We start from the raw sequence: 9,777 nt of genomic DNA, 5'->3' as shown, positions 1-9,777 counted from the left end.
AGTAGAGATGGTATTTAAATTAGATTTAGTGGTATAGGTCTTGTTAATAATGTATCCATACAACACATTTCTTAGATGTTGGTGTCATGAAAGGATGATAAAAATATGGTAGGTATAAAAAATGGGGCGGCATTTTGGCACTGCTTAGGGGCGGCATTTTGTCTTGGGACGTCACTGATTTTATCTACCTATAGAGAAAAAATAAAAACATGGAAACTTTATTATAACAGACAAAGTCATACAATCACAATAAAAAAGATCTATCTATTCCAAGGGATTTAGAAATTTCTCTTGATTTTAGTTGAATTGCTCGACGTGTGATAAGCAATCCCTTTACACATCCTTTTATAACAAAATGTAACACAGCTTCATCTACTTGTGGATATTTTCCTTTCTTAGGCCCTCTAAAGCATTTGGTCGTTGTTTTGCAAGAAAATATAGGAATATGATGAATTCACCAATGACGAATATTCACTTCACGTATGACAAATTTACGTCTTACAGCTCTGTTTCTATGCCCTTCTGAATACACAATAACTTTTCTTTTCAATGCAGCATCATAATTTTACAACGATTGTAAGATGCTATTGATTATAAGGTGCACCCCGAATTTAGAGACACCAAAATAGGAAAAAACATGCGTCTTATAATCGATATATAAGTCTTAGAGCGGGTATTGTGACTTAATGTCTAAAATCTTGAGTGTTTTGTCACGAGGATTCACTCTACCAAAGATTGTGCATGTACTGAGCATTTAGTGTGCACCATGAATAGGAAAGATTTACTTCAAAAGGAGATATTTTGTCAATCTAACTTTGATGGAATACGGTGCAGTGGTAAAGCATTCGATTCGAGATTGAAAGATCGGTGGTTCAAACTGACCTTGGAGCATTTTTTAAACCTTTGATTTCCGAGTTGGCTGTAAAGCTTTTTCCATAATTATTTGAAATTATAGTATAATGCTAAATGGGAATAATAAAATATTTATAAAACAAGACGTGTTGGTTAAAACCAAATCCATACTAAAATAACAATATAAATTGTTGCCTTCTTGGTGAATTTGCAGATTTTGTGTTGCGAATTTGGTTTGCATTTGAAAATTAAATTTTAAGGACGTACTAAGCAAAATAATGTTTATTATAATATATTTTTATGTAGCTACATTATATAAAAAAGTTGAGAAACTGTCTAGTCAACATTTATAGCTTGAGACTTGCTAATTATACAGTACTCATTACACATTATTCATTGTGCAGTGTGTAAGGCATTGGCCTTTCATTCGGGAACTCTGGGTTCGATCCCGGTGAGGTCACAGTTATTTGATTTTTCTCAAAGCCTGGGTGTTTGTGATTGTTTCACTTCTATTACTACTATTTCTAGATCATGGCTAATTTTGACTCACGTTTATCATTTCACTCACACATCACTTCTACGGCATTGAGTGCAAGCAAGCTTCTAGGATTCGTCATGAGACAAGCCAAGCCATTCAAGAATCCAACTATTTTACGTACACTCTATGTGTCGTTAGTATGGAGTATTCTTGAGTATGAGTCCATTATCTGGAGTCCTTATGAGGTTTCCTATAAGCTTGTTTTAGAGTTTATCTTTATTTTAAAGTTCAAGGCATGCTCGTCTTTCATTCTCTTGAAGCTCATAGGTCACTTCTGCTCTTATAGCACTTTTCCCTGCTCTCATGTGGTATAGTTTTCAATCCTGATATTCTAGAAAATTTGAATTTTTATGCACCTGTCAATTACATGCGTGGTCGCAGCAGCCATGACCTATTTTTGGTGAAAGCTGTTTCCTCATGTCAGGCTCACCAGGCACCAATAGCGAGGGCTGTGCGGCTGGTCAACGCACTCCCTATAGATGTAGGTATCTTTGGCGATCCATTATATATTATTTTTTAAATAAGTACTATTTTATTGTTTAATTTGTATTTTTTTTGAATTACTGTTGTTTTTTTTTCAATTTTTTTTTGTGTAAAACTATTTTTTGCTTTGTTTTTTTTTCTCTACCTTGTTTTTTTCTATAACTGATCTTACTTGTAATTTTTATTCTAAATGTCATGATGCGAACATCCTGAATTAATAATTTGTTATGTACTCAACGTGTCTCTTTTTTAAATAAATAAATATTGCAAATTACTTAATACTACTGCTTCACTACACTACTGTCATTGGGCCTCTTGGCCTGTTGAAGTGTTATGAAAAATATATGTATAGTCATATATACTTTTATAATACATAATTAATTGGGTAATTTATAAATTAAAATCAGATTGAAATGGCAGACTTACCGCAATGAGTAGAAGTACCTATCCAATGTTGCAAAACTTACGATCACGGATGCTATTATAAAACTCTGGAAGAGTGCATGATATTGTGTATTTGGCTTCGATAATAGGTGAATCGAACGGCTCCGAGAGAAAAATTAGATATAGAGTGAAAAGGGCTAAATCGGCTATAACCTACCTCCACAAATATTCAGAAATCATCACATCTCAAGGAATGAAAAAATATGGTTTGCCATATGGTATGGATTCCTGGACTTTAAAATCCAAAAGAAAAAAAATACTAGACATCTTTAAAATGTGGTGCTGGTGATGGTCACTTAGGATATCTTGGACAAAAAGTAGAATCAATATCAAAATACTGAAGAAACTAAACATCATGAAAGCCCATCCTTTGTGTGCCCACATCGTATCATACGATTTTTCATACACAATGTTTACTAAGGCTTACAAAGCTTTGAAAGATTAGTTGTTTTAAGCAGTGTCCTAAATAAAAATGGCAGAGGGTGAACGTGGACACATTTACTGGCAAACCCATAACATGTGCCATGAGAGTTGATAAGGATAGTTAAGTATAAAGAATATTGATCGAGATTATGATCTTCAACAATGAGGCTGAAAACAAGTACTTACCTAAGATATTATATTATCTAGTAAATTATAATATACCCAGTGGCGGCTCCATATGCACTGCGGAACTGCAGCACCCCCAAGCAAATTGAGTCCAATAATAATGTAATATTATAATATACATACATTTATGTATGAAAATATCAATATTATTTAAGCGTGAATTAAACTCGCCCGCGCACCGATACATCCAATAATTATCATATGACGCAGTACTGCAGTACTGCGTAAGCGAATATGCTCGTATTGGCGAAGGAGGGGTGCGGGGAGCGGGGCAAGCATCTGGGAGCTTGATCGGTACTGCCGGCCTGACAGTATTTCGCCATTTCTGCGATCGTACGTGAGCACGCGCGCGACAGCGGAGGAAGGAAATATAGCTTTAATGAAGTTCTTTATTTTAATTAGGTACCTACTTATTAATATAATTAATAATTTATATTTTATTTTGATGTTAATAGTAAAATATAATCCAAATAAATATTTATTTTTATTTTTAATCAACTGCTGCATCCCATGATATCTTATCCATGAGCCGCCACTGAATATACCTAACTTTTATTCATAAATGTACCAGAGAAGTAAAGCAAAGACGGTATATAATGGATGTTATGTTATTAGAAATGGATATTACCGTTCTCAACCACCACATTATACCTAGTCTTAATATAAAATTCTAGACCTGGAACAAACAACTGGTCTTTTTCCGAACGCGGAATATTTTTCTTCAAATTTATTATTGACAAAGGATATATTTTTTTAATATGGCAGCTCTGTTTCAAAATGTCATTGATTGTATGCTTGCAACATTCTCCGCGAAATATATTTCAATGGCCAACTAAATAACCAATATGGCTGGTTTGTAGTGCCGCATTCACTAGTGAAAATGATATAATTCTGGAAATCTATCAGTTACTTTTGTCACAATTAAATCATGTATGTATATATTTCAAGTCATCTTTAAAATAGATAAATGAATAAATAGTTGTCAAGCTGTCAATGCTTATGAAGTTCCCGAATTTAATTGACATTTTTGTGAAATCCTATTTTAGAATAGGTATTACATTTTCGTATTATTTAGTTACAGACCCCTTTAATGATGCTGATTACAAAAATACATTATACTGATTATGAAAGCCTAGTATATAATCATCCATATGATTTTACACCTTGTACCTATATTATGTTATACTGCTAAAGGCAGATTATAGTATTTAATATTGTAATATTTGCAAGGTTTTTGAATAAGACTAATATTTTATCTTACAAATAGTGTCCTTAATAATCATTAACGATTGTTAATTTAAATTGAATTGTAAATACGTCTTCATAAGCTATACAAATCTGTTTCAAAATAATCCTGCGTATTACAGGAAATGTTGTTTATATTGTGTTTTCATGTATACATTTGAATAATAATATTGTGTATTAGATCAAATATAATTGAATACTGGTTTTATTGACTATATTATCACCAAACTCTCCATGTACGATAACGCAAGTACATGTAAATTTATCTAACATGTTTATGTGAACATCTTGCTGGTAAAGATTATTTTTCAATTGATTTTGACAGTTCCACTGTATTTTAGATTGACTGCAATTCTTGTGATTTTCGTTAAGTGAAGTGGTTTTCCCTATATTTACAACAATGCATGACAGAATCGATCGATTGTCAATACATTATTATTGCGACAGTTCATGTTTAATCAATTTATTGATCAACAACCAGCAGTTTCCTTAACATATTGGTGTATCTATCTATTATTTTTAATTGAAATCACCACAAGTACATGATAATATCATTTCAAAACAAGTATTTAAAGATAATACATTATTCCATATTTAAATTTCTCCTAACTTGTTAAAGATACGCATAACATATTGCAGTATTTCATCTTTGTTTTGCAATGTTTATGTTAGTGAAAATCTAACAAAAATCAATTAATATCTGTTATAATTATATCCAGACACCGTTGGTAGTCCAAACATATTCCACTTAATAATCTCATATATTTTTTTAAGAAAACATGATTTAAAATCTTGATACAAAATATTATACTGAATAAAACCATTTCTTAATTTATAGTTTCCCACTAAAGCGAGTAAATCTAAATCATTATTCAAGCAAATTATTATGTTATTGATAAAATTGAATGCTAAAAACTGAATAATGTATTATACTTAAAAGATCCTGGAATATGATGACATATAATTATTAAGCTATATAAAAAAATAAAATAAATACAGTATAATTTATACGTATTCCTGTATACTTTGATATAAAAAATATTGGCATATTATTATATACTTATCATTGACCAAGGTTCTTTAATAAGTACCCACCTTCTTTTGAAGATAAATTGTATTTTTTGACAAAGTGTGAATGTAACTCTTTACCATTCTTTCTTGGGTAAATTAACAAAAAATATATATGAAATAAATTCATTAAGTAAGTAAGTACTACTTATAAAAATTACGATGGAGACCATTAATTAAAAAAATATATATATAATACCTACCTATGGTGGAAAAATACAAGTTAATCAATTAAGTTATCGGTTTCTTTTTATGTATTTTCAATAAATTCTTGTCATTTGTATATTTCTTGTTTTACGTACTTAAATATCTTGTAAATTCACCGAGTTTTATTAAAGAGAGATTAAAAAAAAAAATTGGCAGTGTCACAATAATAATGCACATTTGTATAATTCTATCAATAACCAACCAAGAAAGAATGATACTAATTAAATTTTATAAGTAGCTATGTAAATATTGGTTCAATCTTCTAGTTTATATTTCTTGTAACTATATAAATTGATACTTTCAATCAAATAAATAAATATTGTTTGCATTCAGTGTCGATTATATTATAAAATATCTTACTATATTATTGCACTTTATAATGATACATTATTTTGATATATTTTATAATTAATAAAGTTATAAGATAATAAATATTAAGAATATATTTTATCCAAAGATGAATTCCAATCATCAAAATTAAATTTGAATGCCTACTCATTATTGTGTGACATAATTTGTATTCAATATGGTAAATAACGCAGATTTATTTGTGTACTTTTGTAAAATAACAATTGAATATATATATAGATATACATAACAAAAATAGACTTGACTAAAAGTGCATTCATTCGGAATTGCAAATTCTATTGTTGTCTATATTAAATCCATATTGTGTTGAAGATAAAATAGACGAATGTATCTTTTTGAATAGTTACTCTAAGATTGAAATAGGATAGAAACATTGTATCGATATATTTAACAAAAAGATGTTGATGTACGATGATTCTTCATGTGGAATCCGGTTTTCAAGATATTTCTCTTTGGCCAATAATATCTTCCTACTGACGACATGATTTCTTCATTCTTTATTAGGTGAGTAGTATATCACTAATAAGTAATAAATTATTTAAATTAGAATTTATACTAAGAATCATGAACATAAACAGTAATTACATTGTCACGTAACTTATGATTGGGGGCTGATTGGTGACTAGAGACCGACCGGAGAAATTTTAATCTTGGTAGTCAAACCGCGCGTAATAAAATTATAAATTATATAAATGAATTCAATTGTTGACTGAAAAAAAGCATTTGGGGTTCATCAGTCTACAAGAATTCCTCCAGTTACCCGCCCGACCAATCAGCCCCTGATTATGGTCGTGATATTTAAGTTTTAGTACAAATTGTTATTTTCATTCTTCATTTTGATTTAAGAACAACTATATTTCCCACGATGGCCTAGTGGTTATATCCGCTTGATAAGTGGATAGTCTTGGGTTCAAATCCTGGGTGTCGTAAAATTCACATATTATTTTTTGGACCTGAGCCTTATACCTTTTGGATTGAGCAGGTGCCTGACATTCATTTCTCATAAAAAAAACTGCTAATCTCTACGAAACCACTTACAGAATAATCTTGATAATGGTGTGAGAACTGAAATAGCTATCAATTGAAAAAAAAATGGAAGTTAATATACTTAACTAATATTATAGGTACTGTTGAAGTAAAATCACATTGATTTTTTCATATCCACAGTAAAACTATCAAGAGTGCTGCCAGACAGACAATTTGAAATGAGATTTTTTGGTTTCGTCATATTATTATACTTTTCACAAATTACCCTACCAATGGTTACGTCATATATCTTTCACTAATTACCCTGCTAATAAAATAGTTGCAACCTTGTCGCTAAATAACTCTTGCGAGTAGAGATTATTCTAAAGAATATAATTATTCATAATATACATTTATAGACTGACAACTATAACTCGAGGCGTGACCTTGGTGTTACTGTCACAATGTGTGTATTGCTGGCGTATTGTGAGCTATTAGTTCTTCAAACTTCCGCACATCAAGATATTTTATATAATGAGTAATTTTGGATTCTTGGTTGTTTGTAAACACATTACTACATTATTTAATTACCTTTTTTTAGAGGATGAGGAGTTGGGTCTTCCGAAATACAATATATAAGATGACAACGTACCTGCTACTTTGGTAAATATAATATTTTAATCATTTATTGTATTCTTTTGCTGTTTCCTGCCCTGTATAGGAAAGTTTGAAAAAAATGCATAAACCTGACATTAAATATTTGTAAAATACAGATAGATTTTATTTTTACAACTTAATGAACACATATTAGAATTTTTTTACATCTTTCAGAATCATCTTAGCTTATTTCTGAAAACTTAAGTATTAGGTATTTACTTCAAAATTACTTAGGCCATGCACAATCATTAAACTATAGTCATCGGTGGTTACAAGATACTGCATTTCTCATTTTGTTAGCATGGGACGTTCACTGCATCGCACAAGCAGTGAATAGAAACTGCTGGTGGCTGTGCTTTGCGGTAACATTGTGGAGTTGAATTAAAAAAATATACACTAATTATTCTTTTTTTTTTATAGCAAACCAACAATCAACCCTAATGGCCTAGCAGTTATGGTGAGTAAATATTTTTTTAATTAAGATTATTTCATAAGCGTGATATTAATTTTCCAACTGAAATTTTGTATGATTCCATTTGCTATAGGTACATTCCATTTCAATAAATTTTACTAAGGAGATATTTTTATCATCTGTCTTTTTCATTTTCATACATGCTGTATGAGGAAGAAATTTTTATTCAAGTAATTTATTGTGTTCTTGGGTTGCATCATACTAAACCTATGTTGGCATAATTGTCTGTATAGTAATATTAGAATGATGTTTATGGCACTGTTCCGAACAAATTGCAAGTCTCGCACTCAATCGGAATATTAATATTCTCATTAATATGCGTTACTACACCGACAATGGGGCTAACCAGTTGATGTAAACACATCAAAACTATTCTTCTATTTTACTAAATTAAGTAGATACTGAAACGAAAACTTATCACGTTGGTTCAACCATCAATTGGGCCGATTGGCCTGATGATCACTATGATGGTTAAAATTATACAGCGTTAAATAAATCAATATCTAATAGAGTGATTACATCATCATCACTCATGGGATACCTTTCCTATATTTAGATACTATATTATGTTATGAGCAGACAAAAAAAATAAGTGTTGGATAATTCCTTTTGAGATAGGGGATACCATGTAAATGCTTTATCAGATGTTTAGGAATTCTAAAAAAACAACGGTCATAATATTTGGGAATGTCTTGATATTTTTATGTTACTATGATATCAAACCAATTATAGATAGGTACCACATTTGTGTTGGCTTATTGATTGGTTACCATGGTAACTCAGCATGATGTCATTAATTGGCTAGTCATATTTCTTACAGTGTTGTACTGATAATTTGGGCATCATTAAAAAAAAAACCATCGTATTAAGGTCAATATAGTAACATGAATCCTATGGTAATATGCCTCTATGATATTTTTTATTACATTTGATTTGGTTTCAAATATTGACTTATCCGATGACGTAGTTACCCATTGTGGCAGATGTCTATATCCTAATCTCAAATATAAGCGAAACCTGTGTAATTTTGTTTACTTCGCTCGTTTAAAGGATTCCTGTACTTGCACTGGTATGAAATGGACATGTTTTCTGTGGGCAATCATAGTTCGGCTCCTTAAGGTCAAAGAAACCTATCCCATTTTTCTCTACTTTACAGGAGACCTCGAACACAAGTAAATTTCCATTCCACTGACATGGATCGAAGACAGTGCCATCAGGAGATACGTATTGAACTATTTTTGTATCCGTCTCTTTGTCACTTAATGTAATAATATGTTATTTTATGTCCAGTACAATACCAAATTCGCTAAAACTCATAAAGGCTGATTGGTATTGTAGTAAATACAGTGGTGTATTTAACAGCTCTCAATCTACCATCTAGATTTAGGTATTTAAATAAATGTCATCAGAAATGGGATTGAAGATTTTGTAAATCGGTTTCAGCAGCGTTAATGAGTGTATCATGATGGCATACATTTATTTTTGGTTACTAAATATTATTATCAACTGTTTTATTAATAAAATTATCATCACATTCACCATACTATATGAAGATTTTTAAGACGTACCCTTTTTTCGAGTATTAAATGTAAGATATTCGCTCAAGCGTTCTGGGTTGTTTCTTAGATCCAAATACATATACTGATTAAAAAAAAATATGAATTGGTTTTACACAGTAAGTAAAGGCTGCTGGTACTGTGATACCCTGTATTATTTTCAAAAGTAAAAAAAAAATCCGACAACAATAATTATTAGAGTTTAACCCATTTACTGCGTCTAACGCAAATGGTGTGTTGCCCATCAGGTGGCCATTAAATATAATTAGCATGTTATTTAAATGTGGTAATTAAATATTAATTAAAAGGTC

The 9,777-nt window shown here is 30.6% G+C and overlaps 2 protein-coding genes across 2 annotated transcripts in view; both read left to right on the top strand.

The window, feature by feature from the left end:
- Positions 1 to 3,749: 3,749 nt before the first annotated feature.
- Nca (neurocalcin homolog) overlaps positions 3,750 to 9,777 on the top strand; it is a 299,269-nt gene continuing 293,241 nt past the window's right edge. Inside the window, exon 1 of the mRNA XM_085941912.1 lies at positions 3,750 to 3,856. The gene's annotated coding sequence lies outside the window, so the exon portion shown is untranslated. The remainder of the gene's footprint in view (positions 3,857 to 9,777) is intronic.
- LOC147079552 (neuronal calcium sensor 2) overlaps positions 6,184 to 9,777 on the top strand; it is a 285,081-nt gene continuing 281,487 nt past the window's right edge. The window contains exons 1-3 of the mRNA XM_085941658.1: positions 6,184 to 6,319; positions 7,383 to 7,444; positions 7,859 to 7,895. The gene's annotated coding sequence lies outside the window, so the exon portion shown is untranslated. The remainder of the gene's footprint in view (positions 6,320 to 7,382; positions 7,445 to 7,858; positions 7,896 to 9,777) is intronic.

The sequence above is a fragment of the Rhyacophila brunnea genome, unplaced genomic scaffold, assembly GCF_057557595.1.
Source record: "Rhyacophila brunnea isolate RB1 unplaced genomic scaffold, BYU_Rbru_1.0 scaffold_1, whole genome shotgun sequence".
Taxonomy (NCBI): domain Eukaryota; kingdom Metazoa; phylum Arthropoda; class Insecta; order Trichoptera; family Rhyacophilidae; genus Rhyacophila; species Rhyacophila brunnea.
Note: the sequence above shows the minus strand (reverse complement) of the source record. Positions and strands in the feature narration are given on the sequence as shown.